This window comes from Balaenoptera physalus (assembly GCF_965194825.1).
Source record: "Balaenoptera physalus genome assembly, chromosome: 4".
NCBI classification, from domain to species: domain Eukaryota; kingdom Metazoa; phylum Chordata; class Mammalia; order Artiodactyla; family Balaenopteridae; genus Balaenoptera; species Balaenoptera physalus.
In genome coordinates this window covers 2,004,284-2,022,763 of record NC_138891.1, presented here as the reverse complement: position 1 = coordinate 2,022,763, position 18,480 = coordinate 2,004,284, and positions in this window count along the sequence as shown.

Genomic DNA, 18,480 nt, shown 5'->3' with positions numbered 1-18,480 from the left:
GGAGAGGCAAGCATTCCACTTGGGTTGTAGAGGGAGAATTCTGCCTGGAGCGATCATTTGAGTGTTCTTGGCACCCTGAAGGTAACTGAAGGCAGAGGGTGAATGGTATTGCCTAGGAGAGTACAAAGAAGGGAAGTAAGCACAGGACCAAACCTTGGCGAGATCACCACATTTTATGGTTGGCAAGAGGAGATGATGTTGCAAAAGAGATTAAAAAGAAACAGAGATGTAGTTGGAAAACCAAAGAATGTGGTATGCAGTAGACCCAAGAAGAGAGTGTTTCAAGATGAAGGAAGTGGTCCATTGGGTCAAAGAGTATTTGTTACAATAAGGTCTGAAAGATACTCACTGGGTTTAGCAACACAGATGTTATTGGTGACATTGACTTTTTTGTTCTTTGTTTTTTGTTGTTGTTGTTGTTTTGTTCTTGCTGTTTTGTGATGTGATGTAAGAAAGAAACCAGACAGGGATGGATACAGAGGTGTTGGCAACATCTCTAAATGCCTTTTATCACATTATAACATTGAATGTAATTATTTGGTTACAGGTCTGATGTTTTCTTTTTCTTTTTTATAAATTTATTTATTTATTTTTGACTGCGTTGGGTCTTCGTTGCTGTGTGCGGGCTTTCTTTAGTTGGAGGCGAGCAGGGGCTACTCTTCGTTGTGGTGTGTGGGCTTCGCATTGCGGTGGCTTCTCTTTTTGCGGAGCACGGGCTCTAGGCGCCTGGGCTTCAGTAGTTGTGGCACGCGGGCTCAGTCATTGTGGCTCGCAGGCTCTAGAGCGCAGGCTCAGTAGTTGTGACGCACGGGCTTAGTTGCTCCACGGCATGTGGAATCTTCCCGGACCAGGGCTCGAACCCATGTCCTTTGCATTGGCAGGTGGATTCTTAACCACTGCGCCACCAGGGAAGCCCAGTTCACTACTTAAAGTGTGGGTTCCTTATGTGCATTGACTGTCTTAGCTCTGATAACCCGAGTCATAGTGTCATACCTACCCTATAAAGTGTTCAGTGAATATTTGAATGTTGGATAACGCTTTTTTCGCAAACCTGCTTCTCCTCCTCTGCTTGCACTGGTCTTTGATTCCTCCCTTCCCCTTGCTCACCACACCTGATAGGCTGCCAGGTGATCTCCATCAGCTCTTCTGTGATTTCTCTCATGTCTTGGTTTTTGGCCAGTGACAAATCAACTCCCCTTCCTCCAGGAAATGAAGTCTCCAGTTAAGATTTAAGTGTTAGCCTTCCTAAAATCCCTCCTCCTCTCCTCCCTCCTCCTCCATCCCCAGTCCTCTCCCTCCCTCCCTCTGTCTCTCCTTCCCCCCCCTCCTTTTCAGCCTCTCTTCCCCTCCCCTTACCTCCCCGCCGCCATCCTCTCTCCCGTTTTTGCCTTTCACTGAGAATTCAAGTGCCATTTTGACCCAGAAAGTACAAGTTGTAGAAGTTGGGAAGAATTGCTCATCACCACATTTGTCCCATGAAGAGATATTTGAAAGATAGCTTAAGGAGAAAAAAACAGATTGACATGAAACCTAAGAACAAATATTAAAGGGTGAACTCTGAGGAAAACTTCATTGACTAAAAAGGCTTGAATTACTGAAAGATCAATACGTTGTGAGTCTGACCTCTGGGCAAATGACGCCAAAAGAGAATGAACACAAGTTAGGAGATGGGGTGCTAGCTACTGCGTTCTCCCTCCCGCCGGTGATGATGTTTGAATCCTCCGACGCCCATTAACGAAAGGACCTGGCTGAGCTTGTGTGTCTGTGGGGCAGTCCCTCAGTGCAGGGCAGTGCCTGGGCCGCTGAAGAATGAATCTGGTTGAGGCGAGAAGCGCCATCCATAACGGAGGCCTCCTCTGTAAGGCGGCCGCCCTTCCCTCTTGAGATGCTTGGGGGAGGAGCGGCTTATCTTCGGGATGGCCAGTCCTTTATAGTTAGTATCAGAAATGAGCCCATCAGTCAGCCACAGGAGACTTCTAAAGGGGCACCAGGGCCATAAACTTTATGAAAAAGGCTAGAGATTGCGTTCAGCCCTCAAGCAGACACACAATTACCCTAAACCCAGTTCAGGGCAGGGAGACTAAATCTTAAAAAAATAAATAAATGAAGTGAAGACCCCACACTCATCATAGCTTTTAGAAGCTAAGAGGTAGGAGATAGCAGCTGTCAGACAGACCTTTCCTCCTATTACCATGCAAAGACTAGCAGAAGAACAAGAAGGGGAAGGAAGAAGGAAAGAAATGGTATAAAGAAAGCAAACAAGAAATAAGGCTGGAATGGGAAGGGGAGAAACAAGAAACACTGGAGTTTTTTTTTAGCATCTGTAAATACTTGCCTGCTTATCAGATAAACTCATTGATATTGAGGGGACTTGACAATACCATTGATTTATTCACTGTAGGCAGAAGTTAGAGAAAATCTCTTCATGAGCTTTCCTTCCTATCACTCAGTTTCCTGGTGACACAAAAGGTAAACCTTTTCTAAAGACTTTCTTAGACAGTTTGACATGTTGTTGAATTAACTGGCATATATTGCACCAAATTTTTATGCTGCATCTTTCCACCCAAGCAAGGAATGATTTTATATTGAATAGAGTTCTTAGGGCACCAAGAAAACCCTGGAAACTTCTTAGGGTAATCTCACTTCTAAAATCTGCCTCGAAAATCTCCCCAGGTCTCCTACCTGGATATAAATGCTGAGGGCATTCTAAATCTCCGTGGGATTGTTCTCTGACACCCTGGATCTGTCCCCTGTGGCTTGCTAAGTGTATGCTGTCAGAATGTTTCATCTGGCCGACTTCAAGAACATCTGAACTACTGGGGAAAAGGTGTAAGGAGGGAAACTTAGATGAATAAGGCATCATTCTCCTAGGACAACTGAGTCTGTTTTGACCTGTTAGTGGCACATATTCTATGTATAAATGTTGAGCCACAAAATAAACTGTGCGTCTTGTGGTGAGGAAGCCCATGCCACACAACTGCTGATATGAATGACTCAGGGAGGAGACCCTAGTCTCCTGGGGCTGCTGTAACAAAGTTTCACCAGCTGGGTGGCTTCTAACAATGTAAATTTATCAGCTCACAGTTCTGGAGGCCAGACATCTGAAATTAGGGTGTCAGCAGGGCCAGGCTGAACCCTGGAGGGTAGAATCCTCCCTTGTGTCTTCCTAGCTTCTGGTCGTTTGCCAGCAATCTTTGGCATTCCTCAGCTTGCAGCTCCCTAAGTCCAGTCTCTACCTTGACCATCACCTGGTCTTCTCCCTGTGTCTCTCTTTCTGCACATGGCTGTCTTCTTACAAGACACCAGGCATGTGGATTAGGGGCCCATCCTATTCCACTGTGATCTTAACTAATTACATCTGTGGTAACCCTATTTCCAAATAAGGTCATATTCAGGAATTAAGACTTCAATATATCTTCTTCTTCTTCTTTTTTTTTTTTTGAGGGGGCGGGGGGACACAATTTAACCCATAACAGTGACTCCGGGAGATATTTGTTTGAAGTCTTAACTGAATAGACCTAAAGACATTTCTTTTCTTTTCTTTTTTAAATTTATTTATTTATTTATTTTTGGCTGCGTTGGGTCTTCATTGCTGCACGCGGCTTTCTCTAGTGCGGGGAGCGGGGGCTACTCTTCGTTGTGGCGCGCAGGCTTCTGATTGCAGTGGCTTCTCTTGTTGCGGAGCACGGGTTCTAGGCGTGCGGGCTTCAGTAGTTATGGCACGCGAGCTCAGTAGTTGCGGCTCACGGGCTCTAGAGCGCAGGCTCAGTAGTTGTGGCGCACGGGCTTAGTTGCTCTGCGGCATGTGGGGTCTTCCTGGACCAGGGATTGAACCCGTGTCCCCTGCATTGGCAGGTGGATTCTTAACCACTGCGCCACCAGGGAGGCCCTAAAGACATTTCTAATTCAATTCAATACACACTTAGCTAGAAACCCTTGGTATTAAAGACAGTAGATGCTGTTTGAGTTACATGGGATTATCAGAATAAGACCCAACCTCCAGGTACCTCGAGGTACCTGGATACAACAGTATCCCATTATTAAAGATATTTTAGATAGAGACATAATTGTATAAAATGTTTAGGACTTAACAACATACAGGACAAGAGGACACAGTGAGGACACAGTGATTAATAATACTAGTAGCACAAAAATATTTGCTGGGCACAATTTTGAGTACTATACATTCATCTAACCCTCACAGCAGTCCTGTGTGATAAGCGCAAGGGCATAGATCAAGCCCCTTCCTATGGAAGGAAAGGTTTGTTCTTTGAGTCCCTGGGGGCCTGACATGTTTCTTCTGTAGCACGAGATGCAAGGAACTCCATGGTTGTCTCGTACTTTCGAATGTCCAACGCACTAGAACTCTTGTCTCCATTGCCTCATTGCTATAGTCTGGGGAAGATGCAAGCACCAGAGGCTGTTGGCATTCAGAGCGTAGCTAGAATAAATTTCTCTTAAGATCTTCCCTTGCCGTGGGCTGCTGACATTCACCAGCCTCAGTCCACCATGTTTCCTCCAAGTCTTAAATGCCACTGACAAGTACAAAATGGCATCACTAAAATGTAGGAATTGGGCTTCCCTGGTGGCACAGTGGTTAAGAGTCCGCCTGCCAATGCAGGGGACATGGGTTTGAGCCCTGGTCCAGGAAGATCCCACATGCCACGGAGCAAAGAAGCCTGTGCGCCACAGCTGCTGAGCCTGCCCTCTAGAGCCTGTGAGCCACAACTACTGAGCTCACGTGCCACAGCTACTGCAGCCCGCGCGCCTAGAGCCCGTGCTCCTCAACAAGAGAAGCCACTACAATGAGAAGCCCGCGCAACGCAACAGAGAGTAGCCCCCGCTTGCTGCGACTGGAGAAAGCCCCCACACAGCAACCAAGACCCAACGCAGCCAAAAATTAGTTAATTAGTTAATTTAAAAAAAGTTTAAAAATAAATAAAAATAAAATGTAGGAGTTATGACCATTCGAAAATAAACTCCATGCAAGCTAGAATTTTTACCTGGTCACTTCTATTTCTCTAGTACGCAAAAGAGTAGCCAGCCCATTAGGAGAGGCTCATTAAATATTCGTAGAATGAATGGTTGACAGTAGTTAACAGGCAGTTCAAACCCAAAGCCTGAATCAAGTCAGGGAAAACAGAGGTTGTTACTAGCTTTTGGTAGTCATAAACAGTATATTTTGGCTATAAAATTAGAAATATATATCTTGCTACTTCACATACACTGATTTGGGATTTTGCTGAAAGAGACATGCTAGAAGGTCCAGCATTATGCCTTTCCCTCCACACCCAAACCAACACTTACTAAGCCAAATGCATGTCTGCCCCGAGTGGGTGGTTTGTGTTTGCGGCGTTTCTGCTTCAAACTCCTGCAGCCAGAGGAGGAAAACACAAACAGGAAGCTCCTTCTCTACAACCTAATTCTTTCACTTCCTGTCCAGACCCTCAGGTTACATCCTTTTTGGTGATAATACAATCAGTTCACTTAGAAGGATGATAGTAACGAGTTATGAGATGCTGACATTTGACATTAAAAAGGCAAAAGTTGCAAATTGGAAAATATTTAGAGAAGACAAACCCTGATTTTACAGTCTAGGGAGAGGCACTGCCAAAATATACTTTTTAGCCTGAGGTAATGAAAAAGAAAGTATATGTGGGACATTTTGGTAAAAACAAAAGGAAACCAAAAAACCCCCTTCCCAGCTTGATGTCTCAAATGCTTTTGGAATCTACTCTTTTTAAGGAAATTGTGCTATGGGTGGCATACACTACTTGGAGAGCACAAGTAGAGCACAGACAGAACAAGCTGTCTCTCACTTTGCCCTGTTGATGCTCTCCTCTTGCAGAAGTCTTGTTTCTGTGTTGGTCTTCCCTGCTAGAAGGCTGTGTCATGGTTATGTACCAAATGCCCCTTGTGGTTTTTGCATCTTCCCCAATATGTCCCCCAGCATGGCCTCAAAAGTTTGCAAACTAAAATATGTTCCCTTTTAAAATTTAGAAAAAATAAATTATTTTCAGTAACTAAGACACTTTTAGTCACACATTGGGCAGTTTAGCATATCACCACAAAAGAGTAAGCAGGATGTTTTTGAAAAGGGGAAATAAGGACCCATTCTGGAGAGCCAAGAGCTTCCTTTGGAAGGCAATCTGCTTGCTGTATAGACCAAGTGCTCTTTGTTGGTAAGTGTGAGAGTTCAGTCCAGAACTCCATGGACCCCAGTAGAGCAGCCGGTCGTTGGAGTGTGAGCCTAAAAAGATCTGAAATGAAATCAGAAATGATCCCATTCAGAAGTAAGGCTCCATTTCTAGGGAGCACAAGTGACAAGTGAAACACTTCGTAGTGGTGTTTTGTAACATCCCAAGATTCCTGTATTACTTTGAGGATTATAGATTTGCAGATGCAGAAAATGGGACAAACACCATTTGGAGGCCAAGATGCTGACATATGCTCCTTCTTACTGCTTCCTTGAAGTTCAACAGACATAGCAATTACTACTAGTAGCTTAAAAGGGGATTCATCTTATACTGACTTTTCTCTCTTTTCTTTTTTTTGGCCTTTGAATACTGGTATTCCTTTTTCTTCTAAGCGTAGTAGCAACAACTGAATGATTAAGATAACCCCAGGGCAAGAATTCCAAAGTCAAATACCTACAGGGACCAGGCAAGTGATGTACATGCCTGAAATGGTCTGGGAGTAATATGGGAATGCCAGCGCCATAATGAATCAGAGAAACTATGCCCACTGAAAAGGGGTGGGGGGGACTGATGCTAGGAGGCACTAGGGTCCCAGTGTTGCCAGATTTGCTGACATCTCTCCTGTCTCTCAGTGTGTGCCGTCACTCAAGGATAAAATACCATGGGCTCAGTAGCTTGTAATCTCTACCTTAGGATCTTGTCCCAAGGTTGCACCTTAGAACACTAACTAGTTCTGAAAGAGAGTGAAAGCCATTCAGAATAGCCTCCATGGTCATAACAGTTAGAAAAACACTAGGTTAAACCAGAGTTCATTGGGCTTCTTTACTACAGGGCTTCTCAGAAACTTAAGTGTGTTACTTAACAAAGTGAACCTCCAAGAGTAGGCTCAGGGTATGAAGCATTTCACAAACTCATCTGACCCATGGACCCGCTTTCTGTGGATACTTCATCAAAGTACTCTGGAAGACCATGAAGCAATTTACTGTGCAGTAAATAGTGTGAGTGTGATTCCTGTAAGTGAAAATCCAGGGGGAACAGTAGATGCTGAAAACAACCTAAAATAAGGATGCCTGTAGGTGACCTTGGCAAGTTAGAAACCATGATTTCAATATATGGAGTAAAAGTGGGAAACAATTGTGATTTTTTTATCATTAACTACACTGTGAATTAGACATTCTTATCATTCATGGAGTGTTTGGATTTTCAAGTTTTAAGTTGAGAGTGAAACTAGAAATGATACAGGAAGCCTATTCTTCTACAGAATAATCTATTCCTCAGTACATGACAATATCTTGACTATTCATTCAACAAATATTTCTCACATACCTACTATGTGCCAGGCACTACGTCAGGCACTGAGTAGAGTCTAGGATTAAATTACTAGTGTAGCTAATGCCAGTTACAGCCTAAACCCAGGGATCAAATAAAAATGTGTATTTTCAGTTCATAATTTGTCATAATGGAAAATTGCTAATACAACCCTCTCTATGAGGGTTTTTCTGACATTTTGAAAAGGAATATCTTGGTCTGCAACCATTTACTGAGTCATAATGTGACCTGACTTGGTTTGTAGTTGCAGAGGTAGCTACACACAGCATTTGCTTTCCCATAAGATACTGAAAATCAGAATACTAAAAGTGTGTCCATTTCAGCCTGCACAGTAGCTGCTGACTATTAAGTATACCACTGCTGTTTCCTGTTCATCCTAAGAATTCTCCATTTCTCTCGTCATACTGTTCTTTGTTCTTCTTCTGAACCTCCAAACATTTATAAATATTGATGCCCGAATCGCATGCCACCTCTCCATAACGTCATCTTTGACCCTTCCAGCCAGAAGTAAACTTCACCCTTGGAAGCCCACTACTCACACCTGTAACTTTCTTATGGTTGTTACTACTTCCCCCTTAAATAAGAAATATTATTTCAGTAATTTATTCAATAAATATATGTTAAGGAGTTATTATGTATACTGACAGTTGGAGATGAAGTAGATGCTTGTAACCTAGTATATATTTGAATGTCTTTGCTCTGCTTAATTTAAGCTATAGGATCATTGAGTTCAGGATCCTATCTTATGTATATGGAGTGCAGTGGCTTGTACATATTCGCCAAATAGTTCACTAAACGTGGGTTGTTTTTCCCCATATTTCTCAGTCTTAGTTTTCAATCCTATCGCTTGATGATGCTTCAGCAAAGAAGGTTCATTTTCCTGAAAAGAATATGTCTATTCCATTCAGAAACACTGTTGACTTCCTCTCTTCATTGCCCTAATTTCACTTCTATTTACAGGTAAAAAATTTCCTTCATTCTTAACCATTGGGCACAGAAAGCATGTAAGACAGTCTCAGCTGCAGATGTGGGGTTCTTCCAAGAATTCAGCTGGTGCCTGCCACGTGACAAGAAAATTACAACTCAATTAGAGTGTGTCTCCTCGCGTTTTCTCCGAAGTCGCTAAGCTTGCTCTCCCATGCAGATCCAGCTCTCCTCTCCTGTATATATCCCGTCTTTCTCTGTTAATGAAAACTGTCCTTCAGTCTCTGTTTATCCTTTAGCCAACAAATGAGTTTCAGTGGCAGCATTATGGTTACAGCCCACAGAAACCTTTTCTGTGCAGTAATTTAGCTGTCAGTCTGGAAGTGGTAAAGCAGCAGGAAGATCGATGCTGAGCCCAGGGCATGCCTGAGCAGGTATCCTGCATGTCCTTACTTGGATGTGCACTTATTAAAGTAGATAGAAAAATGTGTGCCCCGATTTCTCTTGGCCATTACTGCATTATAGCTAGGGAAAAATATTTTTACTGGAACTCTGCTAATTGCTAAGAACCCTCTTATTATCCATAGAGAGGATCGGGATGGAGGGTGAAGATCATTTAGTGAGAGAATTGTCCTCAGATAAAAACTGGAAAAGCAAATGACTGTGACATTTGCTGCAGGTCCCCTGATATGATATTATATCAGCACGCTGTTTTGGAATGATTTGGCAGGGGAGAGAAAGTATGAATGTGGGAGCTTCCTGTTGAAGAGCTGGTATGCAAAATAACAATTTCAGGCCCGTCTGCTGACTGATAACCATGAGCAATCAACAAATTGATAAATTACCTCTCCTGACACTTTGGTTTGTAGACCAACAAATTGTTTATTTGACCGCGCCTTTAGATGTGAGAAAGAGGGTACTGGAAAACTCACAGTCAGCATCTAATCATCGAACTCAATTTTTAAAAATTAATTCAGATATAGTTTATTGCTTTGTATTCTCAACAAACTTTGTTAGGATGAAGCAGTCTATTCAAGGATTTAAGTCCTCAGTTAAATTAGCAAGCTCATAAATTGAACATTCAGTAGTATACACGATATATGTGCCTTACACATTATATATACATCACACATGCCTTATACATTTTATATATATATAATGTCAATTTATATATATAGTCAGTTTATCTGTGTATATATAACGGCTATATGTATATATAAAAGGGCAATTACTAGAGGTCTGTAGCTATTTTAGACGTGCACTTGCCCACATGTGGTTCTCTTCTCGTGAGCACTCAAGTCATCACCAGACCTGACTCTGTCCTGAGAGCCCCAAAGTGTGTGTTCCTTGGAGCTCCTTATCGCTGAGGTTTGCAGTGAATAAGCGACTCCATGCGCAAATAGGTTTAAAAAGTGTTCTCAGTGTACTCCCGTTCTGAAGAGTCACGCTGAACATTTGCATATTAAGGATTTTGAGGAGGTCTTGTAATAAACTAAAACTTTTAAGGTGTTTTTTTAAAATAAAGCGAAGTATTCTCCAAACCTCCTTAGCCACTGAAGTCTTTATTCAAATCCATTACGTGTAGAAGAGCAAGAGAGTCTCAATCTGCTTTGACAAACATGGAGTTACCTTAGTTACCTTATGAACCACAGTGCTTCCCATGAGACAGAGGTCCAGAGGGTGGAATTCCCAAGAAAAATTCGGTCCAGCGTGATGGGAACTATACGTGGACTCTTGGTAACCAAGGGCACCAGATCTCTGCTTTTCCTAGTCTTTTAGATCTTTGTTGGCATATAATTGTTCCTAGACGTCTTTTATGATCCTTTGCATTTCTGTGGTACCAGTTGTAACATTTCTTTCATTTCTGATTTTGAGTCCTCTCTCTGTTTTGCATGGTGAGTCTAGCTGAAGGTTTGTCCGTTTTCTTTATCTTTCCAGAAAACTAGCTCTTAGTTTTATTGACATTTTTCATTGTCGTCCTAGTCTCTGTTTCATTTATTTCTGTTCTGATATTTGTTATTTCCTTCTTTAGACTAACTTTGGACTTAGTTTGTGCTTCTTTTCGAGTTCCTTGAGGTATAAAGTTAAGTTGTTTCAGATCCTTCTTGTTTCTTAATGTAGCTATTTATCGCTATGCATTTCCCTCATAGAACTGATTTTGCTGCATCTCGTAAGTTTTGGTATGTCGTATTTCCACTTTTATTTGTCTCAAAATATTTTGAAATTTTTTATTTCTTCTTTGATGCATTGATGACTCAGTATCATGTTGTTTCATCTCCACATATTTGTGAATTTTCCAGTTGTCTTCTTTTATGGTGGATTTCTAGTTTCATGTTATTGTGGTTGGAAAAGATGCTTGATATGATTTTAGTCTTCTTAAATTTATTTAGACTTGTCTCGTGGCCTAACATGTGATCTGTCCTGGACAATATTCCATGTATGCTTGAGAAGAATGCGTATTCTGTTGCTTTTGAGTGGAATGCTCTATAAATGTCTGTTAAGTCCATCTGGCTTAATGTGTCATTTAAGTCTAGTGTTTCCTTATTTTTTGTCTATATGACCTATCCATTGTTAAAAGTAGGATATTGAGATCCTCTATGATTATTATATTGCTGTCTATTTTTCTCTTTAGATCTGTTAATATTTGCTCTATTTATTTAGGTGTTCCTATATTGGGCTCATAATTATTTACAAATGTTATATTCTCTTGTTGGATTGGCCCCATTATCATTACCTAATTACCTTCTTTGTCTTGTATTACAGTCTTTGTCTTAAAGTCTATTTTGTCTGATATAAGTATTGCTGCCCCAGCTTTCTTTTGTTTTCCATTTATGTGGAGTATTTCTATCCTGTTACTTTCAGTCTGTGTGTTTCCTTAAAACTGAAGTGAGTCTCTTGTAGGCAGTATATAGTTAGGTCTTGGGGTTTTTTGTTTGTTTGTTTGTTTGTTTAATATACTCAACCACTCTGTCTTTTGATTGGAGAACTTAGTCCATTTAACATGTACAGTAATTATTGATTGCTATGGACTTACTGCCATTTTGTTAATTGTTTTTTCTGTCTGCTTTGTAATTCCTTTGATCCTTTCTTTTCTTTTCCTTGATTTTTTTTGTGATTTAATGACTTTCTTGGTGGTATGCTTAAATTTCTTTCTCTTTCTCGTTCATGCATCTACTATAGGTTTGCTTTGTGGTTACCATAAGGCTTACATGAAACATCTTATAACAGTCTGTTTTAGTTGATAACGACTTAAGTTCAAACATACTAAAGCTCTACATTTTTATCCTGCCCTTCCGTGTTTTACGTTTTTGATGTCACAGTTTTTTTTGTCTTGTGTATCCATTAAAATATGATACTTATAGTTATTTTTACTACTTTTGTCTTTTAACTTTAAATACTAGATTTATAAGTGATTACCTATCACCATAGAACATTAAATTATTCTGAATTCAACTGTATGTGTTGAATATATATACTGTATATATACTTTTACCCATGAGATTTATACTTTCAGATGTTTTTCTTTTACTAGTTAGTGCCCTTTTGTTTCAGCTTACCAAGTCCCTTTAACATTTCTTGTGAGGCCAGTCTAGTGGTGCTGAACTCCTTCAGGTTTTGCTTATCTGGAAAACTCCTTATCTCTCCTTCAATTCTGAAGGACAACTTCGCTGAGTAGAATATTCTTGATAGGCAATTTTTTTCTTTCATCACTTTGAAAATACTATGCCACTTCCTTCTGGCCTGCACAGTTTCTGCTGAAAAATCTGCTTATAGTCTTATTGGGGTTCCCTTGTAAGTAGCAAGTTGCTTTTCTCTTGCTGCCTTTAAGGTTCTCTCTTTGTCTTTAACTTATGACTATTTAGTTATAATCTGTACTGTTGCGGGTCTCTTTGGATTATCTAATTTGGATCTTTATGGCTTCCTGTACCTGGATGTCTGTTTCCTTCCTCGGGTTAGGGAAGTTTCTAACCATTATTTCTTCATGTAAGTTTTCTGCCCCTTTTTCTCTCTCTTTTCCTTCTGAGACTCCTCTAATGTGAATCTGCTTGATGTTGTCCCATAAGTTCCTTAAACAATCTTCGCTTTTTCTTCTTCTTCTTTTTAATTTTTTTTGGCTTCTCTGATTGGATGAATTCCACTGCTCTGTCTTTGAGTTGGCTGATTCTTTCTTCCACATCATCTAGTCTGCAGTTGAACCCGTTTATTGAACATTTTAATTCAGTTATTGTATTCTTCAGCTCTGTGATTTCTATTTGTGGTAGGTCACTTACCTCCATTTTATTAAAATAGGTCTTTTTCTGAGGTTTTATCTTGTTCTTTTGTTTGGAACATATTCATCTGTTTCTTTATTTTTCTTGATTCTCTGTGTTGGTTTCCATGTATTAGATAAAACAGCCACCTCTTCCGGTCTTGAAGGAATGTTCTCATGTAGGAGATAAGACTTACCATTCAACCCTGCCCTAACTCTTGATTTTCTTTTAAACCTTTGTGATTGTCCAAGCAGCCTTCTTTGTTCTTAGTGGCTCCCAGAAGTTGAGGATGTGCCAACACCTGTCAGTATCCCAAAGCAGAAGATCACAATCAGTATCTAGATGCAGGCTGATGGGAAGCTGGACCCTTAAGCAGCAGCTTTCAAAGTGTGCCCCTCTTTCAGGGGAAGACTGGGAGGTTGGTGTTTCTGTCTGCTCCCTCCGCTCAGAGCCCTGCAGGCATAGTCACTTAAAAACTGGTTCTTTCTTTGCTACTATCCCATTGAACCTGTGAACACAAGGCCCACTGGTCACCAAAGCCAGGCTATCAAGGGATGCATCCTCTGGGCATTAGCCACAAAAGCTTTGGCACAAGATACGTGCACAAGCTCCTTTCTCAGGTACAATGGCAGCCTGGGACGTGGCAGAGGGTAAATGTGAAGATTGTGCCAGCTGGCATCCCCCATCTCTGAGAATGATTGCAGCTGGCCCCCGGATGTGTGTTAAATTAGAAGTCTGCCTCCCAGGACACAGCTTTTAAGATAAGCGAATAGGCCTCTTTCAGGGAAAGACAACCAGGCCTTTCTGTCTGCTGTCTCTACACTGTGCCCTAGAGGAATGGTGGTTAGGAACTCTTTCTCTATTTGTTTACAGTTCTGTAGCACCCACAAACATTAAGCCCCACAGAGCACCAGAGCCAGATGATCAAGGTGGGAGGGGGTCCCATGGGTGGCAGCTGCAAAAACTAGAGGACTGGACATGTGCACAAGCTTCTTTTTGGGAGATATCAACAACCTGGCGGGAGGCTGAGGGAGAACAAGAAGGTGGCATCTTCCTGCCTCTGCAGTCTCTGGAGAGAATTGCATTCAGCCTTTAGATGTGTGTTAAATTAGGAGCCTGCTCCTCAGACCAAAGCTTTTAAGATAAACAAATGGGCCTCTTTTACTGTAAGATTGGGTGTGTTTTAGTCTGCTGCCTCTGCACTGGGTCCTGGGGGCTTTTGAAACTGAGCAGGACCCTGTGGGTCTCCTGGGCATGGAAGCCTTTCTGTGTCCCCTGTTTCTTGTTTGTAGGGAATAGGCCTCAGCCTCCATGGCCTTCCCTGAGTTCCAAAGGGAAAGTTCAAACAGCTGTTGATCAGGGAAGGGAGGGGATGCAGAGACAAGGGCAGAGCAGTCAAGAAACAACAGTGCAGCCTTGGGGCAGGTCCTGGTTCCCCCTCAAGGGATACATGTAACAATACCTTTGGGCTCTTCTGCAGAACTAAACCCCCAACAAATGGAAGATGTTAACTACTTGATGAAGCATTCTTTATTCCAGAGAGAAGGTCACAGTTTGATAACCTTGAGAACGAGAGAAGCTCATCAGGAGACCACCTGAAGCCAGATTAAAGGAATGCAGGCCCTGCACACACCCTGATCCTTATCAGCAGCCCCACCCTTGAACAATTGCTATAAAACTCCTCACCAAATCCTCCTTGGATGGACACACAGGTTTTAAAGGGTATGAGCCTCCTGTGTCCCCCTTTGCCTGGCAAAGCAATAAAGCTAATCTTTTCTACTTCACCCAAAACTCTGTCTCCAAGATTCGATTTAACACCTGTGCACAGAGGCAGAGTTTTCAGCATCATTTTGCCACAATGAGTCCATGAAAGCCATTTAGGAACTGTTTCTTAGTTCAACTGTAGCCTTGTGGGTGTTGTGGATACAAGTCCCATTGGCTTTCAAAGCTAGGTGTTTTAGGAGCCTGTCTCTCAGATGGAAGTCTTAAAAGTTGGGCACCAGATGTGGGGTACAAACCTTTTCATTCCTCAGGGAGAAGCTGAGAGTTGCGTGTCACTGCACTGAGGGTGAGGTTTATGGCAAGATTATGTCTCAGGCTCTCCTACCTATTTCAATATGGGTTTTTTATTGTTTTCACAATGCATAGAAGTTACTGCATTTCTGAATTTCTTTCAGAGGGAATTGTTTTGTATGTAGCAGTAGATTTGGTGTGTCTTTGGGAGGAGGTGAGTTCAGGAGCCTCCTACATCTCCATCTTGATCTGGAATCTCATGAATTTACTCTTTATCGTTATGAATTATCCCTCTCTATCCCTGATAATACTCTTTGTCTTGAAGCTTTACTTTGCTGATACTTATGTACCCACTCCAGCTTTCTTTACATACCTGTTTCCATGGTATATTTTTTCAATCTTTTTTTTTTTTAATCTATGTCTTTATATTTAAAATGTAAATATAAAGACTGTATAAAATATAAAGGTAAAGAGCATAGAAGTGGGAACAGCTTTTTTCTGAATCCAGTCAGACAGTTCATTCTTTTCAGTTATTTAGTCCGTACACATTTAATGTAATTGTGATATGGTTGGGTTTATGTATAACATCTTATATTTCTCCCATTTTATCTTTATAACTATTTTTCTTCCTCTCCTACCTTTTTTTTTAGATTATTTGAGAGTTTTTTTTTAGCATTCTGTTTTATTTCCTCTGTATGTTCATTAGCTATATTTCTTATATTTTGTATTTGCTTTAGAGATTATATGCATCTTTTTTTTATATGCATCTTTAACTTATTCTAGTCTGCTTTGATTTAATGTTATATTTCTTCAAGCATAATGTTAAAAATCTTACATATCTTTCTACTTACCCCCTCCTGTCCTCTGTGTTACTTCTCTTGTATCTTTTTTATGTATCTTATGAACCCCAAAGCACAAGTCATTATTTTTCTTTAAGCAATCATTTGTCTTTTAACAAATTAAGCAAAAAGATTATTTATGTTTACCATGTAGTCATCTTTTCAAGAGCTCTTCAAGTAGACTTGAATTTCTCCCTTATAGTATTTCACTTCAACCTGGAAAACTTTCTGTGACGTTTATTATAATGCAAGTGCTCTAGTACCAAAGTCTTGAAACTTTTGTTAATCTGAAAATGTTTTTGTACTGCCTTTGTTTTTGGAGAATATTTTTGTCAGCTACAGAATTCTAGCTTGTCTAGTTTTGTTTTTTGATTTCAGTACTTTACAGATGTTCCATTGCTTTCTGACCTGCATTGTGTCTGATAAAAACAGCAGTTACTCTTACTATTGTTTTTCTGTATGTGACGTCTTTTACCCTGTGGCTGCTTTTAAGACTTTTCTCCTTATCTTCTGTTTTCAACATTTTTAATATGATGTGCTTAAGGTTTTCTTTTTCTTATAATTATTCTGTGTGGGATTCATTAAGCTCCTGAGATCTTGATAGTTAAAAAATATTTTGGAACAATAATATGGGACATTATTAATCATTTTTGTTCAAATGTATTTCTTTTGCCTCAGTTTATCTCTTTTCTCTTTTGGGGACTCGGTTACATGTATGACATTTATTTATTTATTTATTTATTTACTTACTTAGCTGCCTCAGGTCTTAGTTGCAGCTTGCAGGATCTTCGTTGCTGCGTGTGGGATCTTCGTTTCTGCTGGATGGATGTTTAGTTGCGGCATGCAAACTCTTTAGTTGCAGCAGGCATGTGGGATCTAGTTCCCTGACCAGGGATTGAACCTGGGCCCCCTGCATTGGGAGCTCAGAGTCGTAGCCACTGGACCACCAGGGAAGTCCCCATGTATGATAAACCATTTCATGTTGTCCCATAGATCATTAAGGGTCTAGTCATTTTTATCTTTTAATCTTCTCTGTGCTTCACTTTTAGATAACTATTGACCCTTCTTGAAGTTCACTGGTCTTTTCTCTTGCCATTTCCAATCTGCTATTGATCTCATCAATGAAATTTTTTCCTTTCAGACTGTGTTCTTCAACTTTGGAATTTTTACTTGGATCTTTTATAGTTTGCATTTCTCTGTTGTGATTTGCCTCTTGTTCCCTCATTATGTCCATCTTTTATTTAAATCATTTAAATTTTAACTATAATAACTTTTAAAATCCTTATTTGCTAATTCTAACATCTGTGTCATGTCTGGGTTTCTATATTTTATCTCTCATGGTTATTTTTTTCCTGCTTCCTTTATTGTCTATTAATTACTGAATGTATGCTAGACGTGGTAAATTCTGTGTTGTTGGCTGTCTGGGTTAAATTATCATTCTTTAAAGATGTCTGAGTTTTGTTTTAGTTGGCTTTTAAGTAGCTAGAGTCTCAGGTTGGTCTTAGGTTTTTTGGGGAAAAATCTAAAGTAGCTCTGATTGTAGGCCTAGAGTTGCCATGCTTCTAAGGTATAACATTTATAAAGTGTCACCTGAATTTTCTGGATATTCCACAAAGTCTATCCACTTTGAGTAGAACTGAAATGTCTTCCAGTGCTGTGTTACCTTCGGAAGCTTCATTCATCTCCCCACTGTCAGTAGCTATTCTCTGCCAGACCTCAGTGAGTTACACCCTCAGGATGAAAATAGCATTTGGCTAATGATTCAATAATTAATCTTCCTATAGAGAACAAACTATTTCAGATTTTTTTATGGCTAGAAAATTATTGGCATTTGGGGAGGGGTTTATGAAATACTATTTAAAAGAGATGTGTAAGCTGTTCTTTTAGGATTCATCAGAAAATGCAAAGGGACATTTTTGCTATTATTTCCTCTGGTTTTAATTATATTGCTCTTGTATTTCCCTCCTTTTTATATTCCATCTGTTTGGGTTTTTTAAACATTTCTTTCCAGCTCTTTGAATTTTATCTCTATTTTTAATATGTATATTTATTTTAATCTAAAATTTTAATTAGATTTTAAAGTCAATTTTGAGTACTTTTTTAAAAAGAGCATTTGCCAACTTGCATAGACCCCACCATAAATCAATGTAATCTCCTAAATATTTCCATTTTTTCCACCACTTCACTGAATTCTAAAGTACATTTTTATGCAAGAATCATGACAAACAAGAAATCGTTTGTGTAATATTCTTTCCATGTAAAATTACAAGGCAGAGCTTCGAGTGCTTTTAGTTGAATAAACTACAGATTAATAGAATCCATTATTTTGAAGATATCCTGTCATGCATCATTCCAAAAGCAGAACACCAAGAGGTGATCACTATAGATGTGCCACCTGAAGTTCAGACATACTGGATTATTTTATCACTTGGAATTTATTCTTTGGCAAGCAACAGTGTCATCTGTTCATGTGAAAGTGAAGCAGAATTTCTTTTAAAAATGTAGCAAAAGCCATAGAAAACAGAATGATCGGGCATCCTACCGAGGAGCATGAGAGAATTATTCTCAGGTTAACTTGGTTTCAAATTTTGTTATTTTTTAATGATGAATCTACTTTTATCCATCGTGTCACAGAATGGGAAAAATCTGAATAAATCATTCTTCAAGGATGTTCCAGATTTTGGTAAGAAGTATGTTTGGGGGGATTATTGGGGTTTTTGTTGTTCATTTTACTGCTTTCACATTTCTGTCTTCTCTCCTTCCCTTCTTCATTCCCATAGATTTTCCTTGTTTGAGTCTCTTTTCTGCTCCCTGCTAAATTTTCTTTATGACTTTTACCAATTTATTGGGTCGGCCAAGAAGTTAGTTTGAGTTTTTCCATAAGAAAGTTCATTAAGAAACCCGAAAGTTCATTCCCAAAGGAACTTT